General features: G+C 39.3%; 1 protein-coding gene across 1 annotated transcript in view; it reads left to right on the top strand.

Annotated features, from left to right (window-relative positions):
* LOC309709878 (matrix metalloproteinase-17-like) overlaps positions 1-17125 on the top strand; it is a 91261-nt gene that overhangs the window by 19836 nt on the left and 54300 nt on the right. The window lies entirely within an intron of this gene.

Below are 17125 nucleotides of genomic sequence, written 5' to 3'. Positions count from 1 at the left end.
CGGTTCGTGTCGGGCTGTAGCTGAAAACTAGCTTTACTTTGTTGTCTGGGTCAAGTTTGCTAGCGAGAGACAGAGAGAGGCGTTGAAAGGCTGCTTATTGTTTCGGAGGACAACACGAACACGGTGTACAGTCGAGCCTTAACAGCTTACTTACAGCTGGGCTCGTCAGGCTCTCTTCTTGGCTGCAGTGGTTATTATTATATTTACATGCTTCCAGCTCCTGTTTCTGCTCCGTGACAGCTCGTACTTTTCCTTTTTCTCCCTCCCTCGCTCACAGACACATAACGGGTATGGCAGTCCATTCTCCCTGCAGCACGGACTACACTGCCCATGAGGCTACATTGTTTAGGGCGTTGCCTGTAACACTCTGCTATTGCCTTCATATTAAATAATTTTTGTATAATAATTTTTAGAGGCTCTTATTGCGTGTTTTGTTTGGGTTTCCACCGGTGTGGAATTACCAAAAATAGAGACCATAGCCTAACATATGAAACAGGAAAATACCGCCATGTAATCCATTTATTTCAACAAACTAACTGTATTCTCAATATCACCTATTGAACAGTAACTGTAACGGATACATTTACTCATATTTTGTATTTTAAATACATAACGCCGGTGCATGTATTATGTTACTGCCCAACACTGCCTGTTGAGATCCTGAGATCCGCTCCTAGAACACCGGCCTCCAACTCCTGAAGAGACACGGGTGTCCCTAAATTTAGCAAATATTAGCTTCAGGCTAGCTTGCTACGACGAATAGGCTAATACCAGCATTTTACCACAACTTCACCAGATGTAGCTAAAAAAACTAAACTAATGTCCAACCACATCATCTGCAAAAATCAGAGATGAGATTCTGAGGCCACCAAAGCGAAAGCCCTCCGCCACTTGGCTGCGCCTAGAAATCCTGTCCATAAAAATTATGAACAGAACCGGAGACAAAGGGCAGCCCTGGCGGAGCCCATCACCCACCGGGAACGAGTCCGACTTATTGCCGGCAATGCGAACCAAGCTCCTGCAACGGTTGTATAGGGATCGAATGGCCCGTAGCAATGGGCCAGACACCCCATATTCCCGCAACACCTCCCACAGGACACCCCGAGGGACACGGTCGAATGCCTTCTCCAAGTCCACAAAACACATGTAGACTGGTTGGGCAAACTCCCATGCACCCTCAAGTATCCTGGAGAGGATAAAGAGCTGGTCCAGTGTTCCGCAACCAGGACGAAAACCGCATTGTTCCTCCTGTATCCGAGGTTCGACTAACGGACGAACTCTCCTTTCCAGCACCCTGGCATAGACTTTCCCAGGGAGGCTGAGGAGTGTGATCCCCCTGTAGTTGGAACACACCCTCCGGTCCCCTTTCTTAAAGATGGGGACCACCACCCCGGTCTGCCAGTCCACAGGGACTGCCCCTGATCTCCACGCAACATTGCAGAGGCGTGTCAACCAGGACAGCCCTACAACGTCCAGAGCCTTCAGGAACTCGGGGCGGACCTCATCAACACCAGGGGCTCTGCCACCAAGGAGTTGTTTAACTGCCTCAGTGACCTCGCCCCCGGAAATTGGCGGGTCATTCCCCCTAAAATGTAATAATTTATTTTACTATTAAAAATTTGGGGGTTGGTTGGTTGGGTTTATTTTTTGTTTTGCTTTTTGGTTTGGTTGGTTTTTTATTTAACTTCTTTATATGTACAGTCAGTTATATATCTTAGAGAGGAAACTGGAATTTGCAGAAATCGTTATCAGCAGGTCAAACTTAGGGAGAAATCTGAAATTGTAATTGGCCAAGAAAACTGCAGTCGATGCGTAGTTTTAGCATGGGCCCTTAAAAATGCTGCTTCACTTCGAGGATTTTAAACAAGCTATAAACCTTGAAAACATATTCATGGAAACATGCAAAAAGATGAGAGGGGTAAGTGCTCACTGAGAGGAAAGGTGAGCTGAGGAAAAAAATGCATTAAAATAGACGGATGATTTGCAGGCCTGGATTAATTCTCACTCCTTTACTTGCTTGGCAATCCAGCCTCAATTTTCTGTTCAATTAAATGTGTCATTCAGGCTGCATGTCATCCCCAATTTCCCTCTCTTTCTATCCCCCTATATTCTCCCTCTTTGATCTTATCTGTTTGCACAAATGAGACTAAATCTTTAATTTCATCAGTAAATTGTGTTTACACTCAGGATATGCCTTTGGAATGGTTTCAGGAGCTTCTCAGTCAAATACACTTAAGCAAGCTCTCATTCCTTGGATCCTACATCATCCCAGTGTAATACTTTAAGTAAACTATCTCTCAGTATAAGCTCCTGCTATAAAACGCTAAAGCTGTTACAACTGCTTTGAATAATGATACCATCTTAGCGCCTGCTGCAGAACCCATGGATGTTCTGATGAAATTCAGTTGAAAGAAATGTCCTCATTGGAGAGCAACATTAGAGGCAGAAGACTGTTTGATGTGAGACATTCACATCTGTGTGATACACATTTATAGTCTCATATTGCTTTTAAGTGACTTTTTTTTTTTACAGACTGGAAAGATTAGCATCTCTGTCTAGTCAAAGCTGTTTCTTGATTATAGATCTTTTTGGGTTGTTTTTTTTTCTCAGAACTTACCTCCCAGATCCTGATTTTAACTACTGTAGATTTCTCTTCTCAAGCAAAATGTTTGTATATTCATAATAATTACACGCATCAGGAATTTTCTTTTGCTATGTGGTTTGGGACTTGTAGAAAATGTTTTGTGGCACTAAAGAAAGGGAGCACAATCTGAGAAATCAAAAATGATATTAAATACCTGTGCATGTATTTCTTTGCCAGTTATTTGAAATTGCTACCAATCAAATATCAATATGTAGCCCTTGTAGTATGCAATTACACTGCACATAATGGCCATATTTACCACATTTGATGTCCATGTCTGTGGAGATTCTCTCTGAATTGGAAGTGTGAAAATAAGCCCGGTCGGGCAATGGATGTGCATCGAGAAAGGGGTCATTTTAAAATAAAGACACTACCAGTACAACGTATTTTGTGATTATTTTTGGTTCAGTGTAGGTGCTATAACTTTTATAGCAAATCATTACTCTTTGATCACACAGTAGACAATGCAAAAGAAAATCATGATATGATTCAATTCAAGGTAACATACCTATCAAGATTAAAAGAAAGGGATACAATAAAACACATCTTTAAAAGCTGCCAGTAGCAACTAGTTTGCTTTCGAGGAGTACAGTGAATTTGATCATTTTTGGCTACTACATGACCAAAAATATTTTTGACCACATGCAACAAACTTGCGATCTTGTTGCCTTTAAATGGTTACTTTGAAGACAACAAGCAGGTCTACGATCACTTGTTATCAACGATCACTGCGATAGGATGGCAATGAAATGACAAAAAGAGGGTGCTGGAGTCTGGTATCTTGTATATTAGCAGGATTAACTGCCACAAATTGGTAAAATCCCAAATTGGCAAAAAAAAAACAAACCTCTACATATAAAAATTTACATTAGCTGCTTATGTTTAGTCCAGTCTAGTAGATTCAAAACAGAAAGAAAAATTGTCCTCCACAGTTACTTTGCTGCTGCAGGATGATTTAATTGCAAAATGACATAGGTGCTAGGTAGACTTATTTTTATATAGGAATAGAACCAGTTGGCAACCAGCTGAGTCAAGCATTGCAGACAAATGAGTTGCAGACAAGTTATGATCACCAGCAATTAACACATGATTGTCTGTAATTTTCTTGCAATTAAAAGTGGTCACTCAGAGGTTGAGCACGTTGCACTCTGTTTCAGGCTTTTAGTCACATTTCTACACAGTGATCTTTCACTATTGTTTCTCTTTTTATTCTTTCTGTTACTTCATATGTGTCAAAACGCACACAGTCGAAACGTAGCTATAGATGTGACTACATGGTATGTGTTTGACTAATGTCTGAATGTTATAATATGTTGAAGTTAGGGTAAGTTTAAGTTAAATTAGTATGTGCAATATTCCCAGTTTCAACCTTTGCTTTTCAGACACTTACAAACGCAACAATACAAACCCGTTTAACATGCCAGAATGAAATTCCCCATCCACTCAGTGCTATTTGACCAGCTGTGCTACTTAATGCAACAGCACAGAATGTTTTCAGAAAGAATTAATATTAGACTACAGTAAGTTCCTAAGAAAACAATCTGGTTTGATAACAGATTTTCTTCTGCTTTCCTGCTGTTGTCTTCAGTACATTACCTATTTTTTAAAACCTACATTTGTAAATCTCCATACAGACGAGGAGGCAAGTTGTTCCACTGAGATCAGCAGCAGATATTTGTTCTTTATAAGTTAATAAATGTGTGAAAATGTCTCGGTTCTGTGATGCTCTTCACTCATCTGTGAATGATGCAGTGAATGACAGTCAGGTTAGGGTTAATCTTTTCACTCAGGAGTGTGGTTGCTCTGTTTGTCCATCACAGGAGCTGCAACATCATCACCATTTAAGCCAAAAAACCACACACGTGACATTTCTTCAGCGACCCCCTCATAGCAAGGCATTTTAACAGCTTGGGGTCTGACATCAAATGTTTTGTGTTCTTCTACACATCATACATGTCAGCTGTTACACACAGATTTTACATTAACATTTTTGCATAAATCGCTCCACATGAGTCTTGGTTCTCAGGACCACACACAGCCCCCAATAATTTGTAAAAGAGGAGTTCACTCTTATATTATAAACATATTGATTCTCTGTCAGCCTCTTCTCATCTTTCTGAACAGCCACATAGTTTTCAAAGAGAAACAAATGCTTAAAACCTGCACTTAACTTACATGTGCCCTCATTTTTAAGCTGAAAATTTGCACTGCTCTTGGTGATAAAGGAAATGAACCGCCGGTGCCTGTCTGTGTAGAAATTTAGGAATTATAAATTAGCCCGCTGTTAAGTTCTGGCCAGTCTGACTGAAAACATATTCAATACAAAACTACACAACTGATGTAGAGGGCAACAGGTTTGCAACAGACGGCAATAGATTTGAGATTTTTCACAGTTAATTGCAGTATTATCGTAAACAGATTGCATTTAAGTGCCAAGTTGTCCCAGTTCAATCAAAAATTGATAGCAGACTGACTCTGTTGTGTCAAGATGGCGATAAAATGGCAATAAAACAAAGCTGAAGAAACCAACTGACTGCGAGTAGTCTGAGACTTGGTCCTGTCTTTGAAATGGCCATTTAAAAGGTGAAGAGATTGCAAGTTAATTGCACACAGCTGCAATAATTTTGGGCATGCAGCAGTCTCCAATCACTCTTTTCCCTAGTGTGACTGTAGCTTAAAGAAGATCCACATCACTATCTTCAAACATCAGTAGATACGTCCTTTTTCTGCTTTTTATGACTTTTGCATCGTGTGTATGAAACATTTTCTGTCGTGTTTTTCTGACAAACAACACTAAGTCTACTTATTTATTCAGCTGCAGAATTAGGAACTCAAGAAGATGCTTACTTTAACATTTTTAATTGGCAGTTATTAATGGACTTGCATGATCGTATCTGAAAAAAAAACCACTTTACATTTAGTGTAAATTCACGCTTTTCTCTCTAACCTTTAAAAGTCCAAGAGGTGTGCCACAGATCTGACCTCATCCTCACGCTATTAAGAAACAATGTAAACACATTAATAGACTGTGCTACTTTGTGACCCTTCGAGTGTCATAAGGTTGAAGGGTTAAATGTCTCCCAGTGACTCATTTCCTGTCAGTGAGGCTGAAGATCAAGGGACTCAGCAGCTGTTCACCATGGCTAAACAGGGAGGTATTGTGGGGCAGAGGAGATCAGATGCACTGATGCAAAACGGATTCTGCTTGGAGAGAGGTTGTTGCGATGATACCATCGTCACAGAACTCATTATGTGTGACTGCTAGCTGACAGCCTAACGATACGGGCGCAAAAAAACAGGATGTGATGTCACAGGCCAATCATAGTCCAGAAACACTTGTGTTTCCAGGATGTCGATGAAAAGATTTTTCACACAAAAAAAAAATACATTTTTTGTTTAGCAGACATGCTGCACACTGCAGCCAACATCTGGTAAGGAGTTCAAAAGCTTGTTTACTTTGCTGAGCTTGTCCATTTCCCCCCACTTCTCTTTTTCATCATATTAGATAAAAGAAGATTGTTATTCCCTCTGTACCAATTTATATTCAGTGCTATGGCTCTGGCCTTCCACAGGTGTATATATATAGAAATTTAAAAGCAGCAAGATCCCCCAGGACAGTTCATAGATGGCATAAATGGTAGCACGTATGATAACAATTAGATGAAAAACGGTATGAAAACAAGGAGCTGAGGTAGTGGTGGGCTCCAGAGCGCCTTGGAGAGGCAGTTAATGGCCCGTTTATAGCTGCCACATTGATTGCTTTGCATGCAAACAGAGAAGTCGCCACAGTACTGTACCCTTTATACAAGCACTGAGGGTGTAAGTACTTGTTGCACTACGATAGCAGTCACACTCAAAAAAACATAATATCTCCGCTAGCACTGGAGAAGTCAAAACCGCAAGCAAATAATTTGAGTTTTTCCAAGAAAGTGTTATGTTTTTAAGCTTTTGCAACATCTCCTGCTGTACTTTCTGTCAGTCTCTGAGCTTCTGTACTGATACATCATTAAAGTCGCAGTAAAAACCAACAAGACTGTAAACTCATGTCTCCAGCCCAGCTGTGGCAACAGCAGCGCCTATGTGAGGTTACAACTTAATCAAACAACAACAAAGCGTGCCTTGCAAAAGCGTCATATTTGTCGACCAGCACCGTTCACAAGGTGGGGAATGGGAAGCAAACATGAGCCATAAAGAAGGTTAAACAGCCAGCCCCATAGGAGACTCGCCAACAGTGTACAGAATCAGCATGAGGCATGAGCTATGATCAATATTTTTCTGTGTACACAAACACAAAATCACATTTTAACAGCTATCCACCATAGTCAAACATTGGAAATGGAAATAGAAATGTTTAGTTGTGAGGTGATAAAAAGTGCTCTGTATGAAAAAGGTCCAAACTGAGGGAGGAGAAAAGTACCTTTTTATTAAGCCAGCTTATTTTGAGAATTTAGTTTTCGTCCATCCATCTAGAGGGTGAGACGAATGTCTTTCTGCTGCAAAACACATGAAAGTGAAATCACATGTAACCAGCTAAATAGCTTTCCTGTCAAAATCATTCACTTGTCCTCTCCCATCTTTCCACACAGCCTTTTTGTCTCAACCCCCTGCTGTTTCAAACACTTCACTAATAACTGACAGATCAGCAATTTGGCTGCGCTTTAATTATGTGCCCAAATTATTCCTCACGCGCATGAATCTTGACTTTTAGTGCAGCACCAACTTTTGCTTTGCTTGAACAAGCAGCACAGTTTCAGGAAGGCAATGAGCAGTTGTCTCACTTTGTTTTTCTCTGTTCGCAGTCATTTAATTAGGCTACATCTAGGTTATTTTCTGTGTCAGACTGTACAGACTCCCATCTCCAACAAGCTCTAAACATAAATACTAAAAATACATCATGCTGTAATATCCTGTCAATACCACACTAGTGACATAAACTTTAATGAGATGAGAACAGATGTTGGCTATTTTGATCTCAATGCAACATTCTCTCACTACTCTCTCTCTCTCTAGCACAGACTAAGTGTGTGTCAGATCCTGTAATGGCAGAAGATAAGTGTCTGCTAAATTAATGTTTTAATGTAGTTACAAATAAGAGGCTTAAATGCATGCATGAGCCTTTAAGTAAGGAATGTGCATACATGGTTTAATGAACTGCGTCAGCTTGGAGACAGTCTATACTCCGGTAGGTAATCAACTACCTTAAATGCTTTTTAGATCCATAATTGCAACATTGGTTTTGTGGATTTATGTGTTTGTTTAATCTCAAAGCATTTTTTACTCTGCAGTTTCCTGCCATACGTCATGGGAAGATAATTTAGGTTCAAAATTAACATGTGTTCAATATGTCCAGAATCCTTTAATACATTGTACCTCATCTTGTTTTCTGTCATGGGTCTTAAACTACCAGCACATGTGCTGGAAGTTTAATGAGAGTTTGGATCTGCATCTCTATCAAAAATTTCTTTTCACATGCATACAAATATTTCTGTTTAGTTATCATTTAATTTTTAATTCCATAATATGCAAGTGTAGTTAGGAACAGCAGTACTAAATAAAGTTCTGTTTGTTATTTTGTTTATATGAAATGTATGAAAATGTACAATGTGTTAGTGCAAATATTTATATATACATAGAAACATAAGTTAATCAAAGATCATTGACTTTTAAACCATGGATAAATTAAGTATGGTTTAAAGTCTTTTAGTAATAGAATACCGTGCAAAAGTTTTGAGCCACTCCTCATTTCTAGCATGTATCAAATTTCTTATATCAACATGCAACTTCAAAATCCAGCCCAATAAAAAATGACTAGAGGCCTTTTCTCAGAAGCTACTTGCATTGATCATAATTAGTGACACATTTAAAAAATGTTTGGCAAATTGTAGTTAGAATTATGAGCCTGTGGGCTCTCACATGCTGGGTCATAAGTATTGTGTTTGCTTCAGTTAGCATTACATTTCAAAAAATCAACAGAAGAGAAAATTATCTCATGCCACAGATTTTGTGAAACAGTTTCCTGCTTACTAATTATAAACAATGCCAAGCGATATCATAGAGAAGAATCAACCCCAATAAAAACAGTAGAATTTGTGAGCCTTCTATTGTTTAACATTATATGATTGCACCAGCCACCCACTGGACTCAAGGTATCCATGATGTGAAAAAACGTAAGAAGTAAGCACAGACTAAAGAAGTCAGAGAGTCACATCACTCATTCAAGTTACAAGCTGGGAGCACTGACAGCTCTTGTAGTAGATGGTACATTAGACAAGTCTAAGCCTGGTTAATTGCACCACTGTGAAGTACATCAGTGTAGCTCCATCTCCCATGAAGTGTATAGAGGCTGATATAAGTATATGTCGTACTGACAGTGAGGAAGTGTTGCTTAGATTGATAATACTTTATGTTGATGCAGCGAAATGAGAAAACAAACTGGGTGCATGTTTTCGGATCTTTCTGCTCAGTAGTGGATGCACAAAATGGCAATTTTTTATATAAAGTTTAACCCTGAAGACCGACTCCTTTAAAGTTTTGATTATTTGTCTGCACAATTTACAGAACTACTAAACTGAAATGACTCAACAATTAAGGTTTAAAGACCCAAAAGCTCACGGTAAGGAGCTGATTAAGAAATTGTTTACAAGGACTTTAAGCAGAAAATACATGATTTTGTGTAAGCTGCATAGTATTGTTTGAATTCAGTTCAGGAAGTGCTTCCCACTCTAGCTCCATGTTACTTCATTTCAAATTTTGATGGCATATTATTCTGAATAAATTAAGAGAAATTCCACATTGATATGATAGCATCTCACATTTGTTGCTGATTTGCCAGATGCACATAAATGATGTAGCTCTCCCATCCCAAAGATGCTCTGTTGGATTCAGATCTGGTGAGTGAGGAGGCCATTTGAGTACACTGTCATGTTCAAGAAAGCAGTTTGAAATGATTTGAGTTTTTTGACATAGTGTTTTATCCTGCTCGAAGGAGCCATCAGAAAATGGGTACACTGTGGTCAGCAACAATATTCAGGTAGGCTGTATTCAATGCCCAGTTGGTACTAAACAGCCAAGAAAAGCGTGCCAAAAAAAAGAATCCCCAAAACAATTACGCCACCAACAGCCCGAACTGTTGATACAAGGCAGGATCGATCCATGCTTTTTTGTTGTCTGAGTCAAATCCTGAGCCTACCATCCAAATGTCCTGCAGAAATCAATACTCAGACTCTAGCCTCAGTTTCCTGTTATTAGCTGACAGGAGCGGCACCCAGTTGTCTTCTGCTGCTGTAGCCTATTTGCTTGAGAATTAAATATGTTGTGCATAGCTTGCCACTAACAAGTGGTTGTTTAAATTACTGTTGCTGTCCTCTCAGCTCAAGGCAGTCTGGCCATTCTCCTCTGACCTCTGGCATCAACAAGGCATTTTCACCTAGAGAACTGCTGCTCACGGAATATTTTCTCTTTTTTGGATGATTCTCTGAGATCATCTTTCTTCCTCAGTCTGATGCTCCTTTTGAATTTCAGCTGGTCTTCTTGAACATATTTACATGCCTAAATCAATTTGCTGTTGCTGCCAAATGACGGGCTGATTAGATATTTGCATTAAACTTTATGCTTGTAAAGTGGCCAAAGTGTGGGAAAAGATAGCACTTACTACAATTACTTAGCACATAATACTTTATTTTTGGAAAGGTCTGGAGAAGCAAAGTGAATAATGACACTGAGTAGGTTATTTGAGAAGCAAGGAGCCTAAGTGATATGGACCTCCTGGGCCTGAGCTGGGACATGGGGTCAAGCCCCCACGTCAGCAACCATTTGTCCAGCTGAAGGGAATGAATACCAGCTCCAGTGCTGCTGGACTGCAGCAGAGCCGGTGCTGTGACTTCACTACATGAAGAAAGCAGATAACGTTTTGTTTGTTTGTGTTTGGGTGTGGAATGTACTGTCACTGTTTTCGGTACGTGCTCTCAGATTACACATAGAAAAGAAATTGTCCCATCATTTAAGGGTGTCACTATCTTGCGTGCGACCCACTCGACTCATCACACAGCAACACTGATGATCATATTTCTTTGTCACTGAAAAGCAGCTTGTTTGTATGCAATGGAGTGTGTGTCTCTCTTGTCTTTTATTGCATCTGAAGAATGACTGAGGCAGTCGGATAGCAAAAGAACACTGTATCTTATCAACTTTGAATTTAAAATAGGAACATGCTGTGCTGTTGTGACCGTCTAGTCATTATCACGTTTACTTGATTGTGGTGTTCACTGATCTTTGTAGTGTGTTTAATTAACAGTATTGCATTACGGCTGCAAATCTTTCTTTAATTTTACATAATTCAGATCAAAACGGGATGCCTGGTGATTTTTTTGTCCCAGCTCTATTGTGCAGAGTTGACTTTCATTTTGATTGATTATCTGAGTTTGCTGATCATAGGCAGATCTGAGCAAAAGCTGAGCTTGCCTTCACTTTCAGGATGTTTTTTTTTTTTCACTAAAACCTGACTTACAAACACATTTGAAGTATAAACAGATTAAAAGGCAGACACAGATTTGCAAAACCTTTTTTTTTTGTTCGATCTCAACCAATGTAATTGTCACTTTAAAGCCTTTATCCTACAGACATGGTGTGCATACAATAAGGCAGGTGATTCAAATAAGTGTGACTCAAGGTTAAATGGTTAATAAAGTTAAGAAATCTTTGCCAGAGAGATTAAATTCTTCTCAAGATGACTTTGAATCTCCCCAAGACAAGAACTAACAGACTTAAAAACTCCTTTGTCCCACACGCCATCAGACTGTTTAACTCCTCTCTGGAGGGGAGAGGGAGGGGAAACAGGAGGACAAAGGAGGGGGAACAACTAAGCTGTAGTGCCTCTTCACCTCACTGTACAATACCTTGTGCAATACTTTTTGTAAATAGTCAACAGTGCAATAGACTCAATACTTGAAATGTGCAATTCACTTGTATTTTTATTTTTTATTCCTATTTATTCTATTTATCCCCTTTGTATATTTTATTTATATTTGTCTTTGGAATTTATATATGTGTGTGTGTGTATATATATATATATAACAATTCTGTAACTGTAACTTCGGTCGTTGCTGTGCTTTTTTTTGGAAGTCGAATTTCCCAGAGGAACCCACCCGAGGGATTAATAAAGTTCTATCTTATCTTATCTTATCTTTGAAGCCTTTTTCTTGACAACTTTTATTTGCCTCCACTGTTTTGCTTCCACAGTCTCAAGAATACTATAATGACAGTGAAAAAATAGAAGTTTTCTAAAAGATTTTGCCCCTTGAAGCCGTTTGTTGAACTTTATGACACACAGAATATTCTTCAGATACGGTTTACAGTTCCTTTTTAAGAAAAGTAGGAGCACACACTCCTATTTTATGCAGAACACTACACAGCTATCAAAACAATGCTGCAAACATGAGGCAAACGAGTTACAGCCATAGCATCAAAGATTTTACTAATGGTCTCTTACTTGTGATGCAGCACACTGCTACAACGGTGTTAGATACAATGCTTGTGTAACTGTATATTTACATGTGTATTGTTTATCTGTCTATGTTCTGTATTTTTTTTTAAAAAGTGGCTACAATACCCAGAATGCCTGGCTTTTCCATTATTGTTGCTGTGTAAAGTGTGTGTAGGGGGCCACTAAAGTGTCACTACCATTCTGTGTTGTTCATAAAGTAGAACTAAAGATATATTCTGCCTCCTTGCTTTAGCATGGCAAATGAAGAACTACACAATATTCTGAGCCAGTGAGTGAATGATAGCATGGAGATCTTGCAGTTGTTCTGGATCTTGTTTGGGATTTGCTGTAAGATTCGACTGGGAATCTGGGGAAAAATTGGGCTCAGTGACAGGTCTGAATCTCAAAAAGAGCTGTCCTTCTTCATTGCACTGCCAAGAAGGTGGGATATACAACACACTGGTCATTTATCATGTACGTAGATCCAGACGCTTTGTCAATATTTTGAAAGCTATTTAAGCTTTTTGTATTTCAAGGAGGAACACTGTATTTAAAAGACATTAATTCTAGCTTCATCAATTTGAGGAAGGGGCATGAATAGACAAATTTGTGACTGAACTGTGACAGAGAGCACAAAACTGAATTTAAAGAAACTGAAGCTCTAACGATGACGGACAAACCTGTGTTTAGTGTGATAAACAGGAGACTACATTACCCGCTACTGGCCACCACCTTTGTTTCGACCTGACAAAGGTCGTTGAGAAAAGGGTGTCAATGGCATTAAGAGACAAGTTGATCAAATCCATAATTCTCTTTTAGGTTTAGAGAACAGACTGTGAGAGACTGTTCCAGGGAAAAGTAATACACACGAGACAAGACAAGGACACAAGAGGCTAAGCAGGGAAGATAAGGGGAAGGAGGAGAGGAGAAAAAGTGCAACTGCCTTCGCCGAGAGCCAAACGAGAAAGCCTGCCATAGAGGAAAGTGTCAGCAAGGCAAAGCCATCAGTCCAAACACAGTCATTGTTTATAGGAAAAATTCATCAAATTGGCCTCAAACTTGCTGGTTCACAAATCTGCCCATACGAGAACAGACTGTCAACATTAAGATGGACACTGGTGCTGACGCTAATGTGCTATCACGGACTATTGCAGATAGACTGGAAGTGCAGTATGAACTACAGTAGGTTGACACAGTGCTCATAGATTTTGGAGGGGCACACAGCAGACTTAAAGGAGTCTCCAGGTAAGCTGTGCTTGCTTGTGCTACGTGTTAGGTTTAGTTTTGCCACAACGGCATCAACTGTACTGCTACTGGGTGCAGACGTGTGAAATTAGGTCTCATCAAAAGAATTAACACCATGGTACATCAGAGGCCACCACCCTCAGGAAAGAGCTGATGCAGTTGTGTTTGAGGGCCTAGGTGAGTTTTCTGGTGTGAATCAGACCTGTGCACACATAAGCATCCCAGCAGTTGTGCGCTGCCACCAGAAAATACCATTTTCACTCATGGATAGGCTGAAAGAGACATTCAGCACCTAAAAAAGAGGAGTCTGATACACAACGTTACAAAGTCAACAATGGGTTACCAGCCTGGACGTGTGTGCAAAAAGGTCCACATCAGCTGTGCTTGGACTCAAAAGACATGAACAAAGTCATGCAGAGCCAGCACTTTTGCATACATCATAATCCTCAGTAAGAAAGAGGGATACTCACAAGTAAAGCTAGAAGAAACATGCTGACATGTGTGCATTCAACACACTATAGGGAAGGTACCAGTCCACTGGGCTACTCTTTGGAATACTCTTTCACCTGCAAAGCTCCTTGTGAGCAGCGTTCTGTGGTCCAGAGTTACACTTACACCAGTGGTCCCATCAAATTCAGATGAGCAGACAGGCACAGCAGAAATGGTGCTTCAATAAAACAGCTTTGGTGCTTTCTCTTCAGAGAGGTAGGTATGCATTAAAGTATTCATGGGAACAGTCAACATATGGCATTCTATTTGTGAGAGTCTGAGAGGAACCAAGATCCTATAACATCATTACACAAGCGGGAGCGTGTTGTAGAATAAAATAGTTGAGATCTGACAGAACAAAGTACAGGGATATCCCTGAGGAAACCATAGACTTTGACAGTGCCATGGAACAAGAAGAGGAATTGTCAGAACCAGAGGACACCTGAAATGGAAATGATGGTGAAAGTTTCTCAGAGGTAGAACTCACAAATGCAAGAATTCAAAGCATACTGCATTAGCTGGACAAATAATGAGACCACCCAAGACTGCAGGTCTATATTCAACGCTGGTATAGTACGGTAATATAACCTTTATCATTACTTTTTAAGTAATGATAAGAAGTTGAGGGTGAGGTGATGTTACGATTGCTTGCAAGATCAATAATTGTCATAATTGCAATTGTCAAATCTGATGCTAAATTAGGCTTAAAACTAATAGTGTTGCCAGTCTTCAGAATTGAGGGTGTAGCTAAGATGGGTTGTTACAAGGACTACAATACCAAGATTGCCTGGGCAGTGACATAGTGTGGGTAGCACCGTTGTTGGTGTTTTTACCTTGTAATGTGGCAGTTTCCACCAGTGCAAGTGCTCTTCTGTGTTGTTCATCAAAAAGATGCAAAACAAGATCACACCTCCTGTTTTCATTTGTAATCACCTTGTTTGCATCATAAATAAGGTGCAATATGTTATGTTCAACTTCATTTTAATAGGAGAGATCATTTGGAAGAATTGCAGATGATTTATTTGGGATACCAAGTTCTCTTAAACTGTCAATTAGACGACCAACCACAGCTGAACAGAATCCCAGCTGTCTTGAATCAGGGCAGGACTGCTTGGAGTCTAGACGCTGGTGGTGGTGAAGATGATGGAGGCTTGGATGGAGCTCTCAGTGACCAGGACGAGGTGGAAATGGGCAGTATGCGAGTGGAACAAATGAGAGTCAGAATGGCAGAAAAGCACTGAAATTTAAAGTCCGCAGAATGTAACGGAGAAGGCAGGCAAGAAGATAATTGGACTATTTCATTGGTGTCATCGCTAAGTTTGACAGCGTGGGAAAATGGAAGCAATGTAAAGAATAGACTAGCCGCTGAACACCCAGGAAAGCAGGCAGATGAGTGATTAGAGATCTTCCTTATTGAACTCGTGCATAAGCTTCATTAGATATTAAAGAAAAGGGTCATCTGTCCTTTTAGAGTTAATCAGAGATTTGGAGAGCATGGCAGATTCTCCCTTATTCTCCCACACTTGATTCTTTATTTTAAGGCTGAAGTAGCGTGATTGTTTTTTCAGTATATTAAATTTGAAATGTGTTTTAAATTAATTAAGCTGTTCTCTGTCTTCCTTCATTGTTTTTACAGCTGCAATTGCATCTTTTAGCTTTGAATATTTTCTTTTTCTGTATGCAAAAGTTGTTATCCAGTCCTTACACAGTTTCATTTTGTGTGTGTCTTTTTTTGTTGTCATTGTTGTTGTTTGGACAGGTAACTTGGACAGGTTAGGTGCAACCTTCAAGAGTGTATTTACAGTACACAACTATTTAGAAGATGTATATTAGTTTATTAACAGTGAGAAGAGTAAGTGTTCTGCACACTCACAGTCATTTACAGTAGAACATTTGGGTGCAAAATATGCTTGAAGCATTTGGCCAATCAAAAGAAAAAAAAGTATCCCCAAGGTTTATGCTATGAATAGATTTTTGCTGGTATGTAGTTTTGCATTGTTTGCAAAGAGATGTCCCACCACTTGCCACAATTTACATGAATTTATTCCTGTTGTGTCTAGCTTTAGAGCTGTGGAGTACTATGGATACTGCTGAATTTGAGTTTTACCCTTTTTTTGTCGCTTTAAATATGCTTATTATTCAACTTCTTGGTGTCTAGTATATAACAAAAGCGTAAAACATTTTTGTCGCTTGCACTTAAGGTCAATACCAACTATCTGAATTTTCTTTCTGAAATAAAGTTGAATTAACCTGTCAAGAGTTTTAAATCCTGTAAAACCTTTAAAACCTGTACATTGTAACATATTTATTTATTATTTACTGATTACTATTTATTCTTTTTAAAATTATTTGCCTTATTGAGACATCTGGAAGATTGCCGTAAGCCCTATCGGCTAAGGCGAGGACTAACTACATTGCAATTTTAGCAAATCATTTATTTGGTACCACTTGGGAGGATATTATCAACATAAAACAGGCTTAATGCAAGAATTACACAAGAAACTGCAAATGAGCAATTGAACTCTTTGTGTCTTTTACTTGGAATACAGCTGTCATTAAAAGCTGTAGCTCGGTGGTTCTTTTGGGGATTTTGTTTCTTTTGGTGTGAGCCTTGACAAATTAAAGAATCTGTAGCTTTTGGCAGGTTTTGTTTTGGATATATATTTCAACTGGAGGTAAGAACTGCTTGTTCACACCCCCTGATAGGACTCATGTGATGACAACAGATGTGCTACAGATAATTTGGCAGTTAAAACAGTGTGTTTATAAATCTAGCTGGTTTTAAGCACAAACTAGTCGGCTTGTGTTTAGGGAAAGGTTGTGTTGTCAGTTAACCAAACATTTATTAATTTAAATTTAATTTTAATAGTTATTTTAAGGTTATAATAGGTTACTGTCGTGGTTAAATCACAAAATGCTGACTTTTCATCTGAAACTGAAAGTGAACAGTTGTCTACTGGATCTGAGTACCTTCTTTGCCCTTCATGGTCATAAAAAAGGCCACAAACCAAAATTTGTTGGTCATGTTATAAATTTATTCTATTTATCACAAGTTTTCCTGGAGCTTTAACCCCTTTAGATTGTATCCTCCTCTCGCTGCACATGAGATGAAGGTGAAATTGTTCCAGAAACCTCTCCTCGCCTTCTGCTACTTTCTTTGCCCCATCATAATTACCGTGGCCCTTAGGGGGCTTTGTCACTTGAACATAAATACGTTTATTTTATTCTGGGGCAGTTGTAGAAGTGACTCATCCTGCCTCGCACAA

Source organism: Aulonocara stuartgranti (genome assembly GCF_965226115.1).
Source record: "Aulonocara stuartgranti genome assembly, chromosome: 7".
NCBI lineage: Eukaryota > Metazoa > Chordata > Actinopteri > Cichliformes > Cichlidae > Aulonocara > Aulonocara stuartgranti.
Note: the sequence above shows the minus strand (reverse complement) of the source record. Positions and strands in the feature narration are given on the sequence as shown.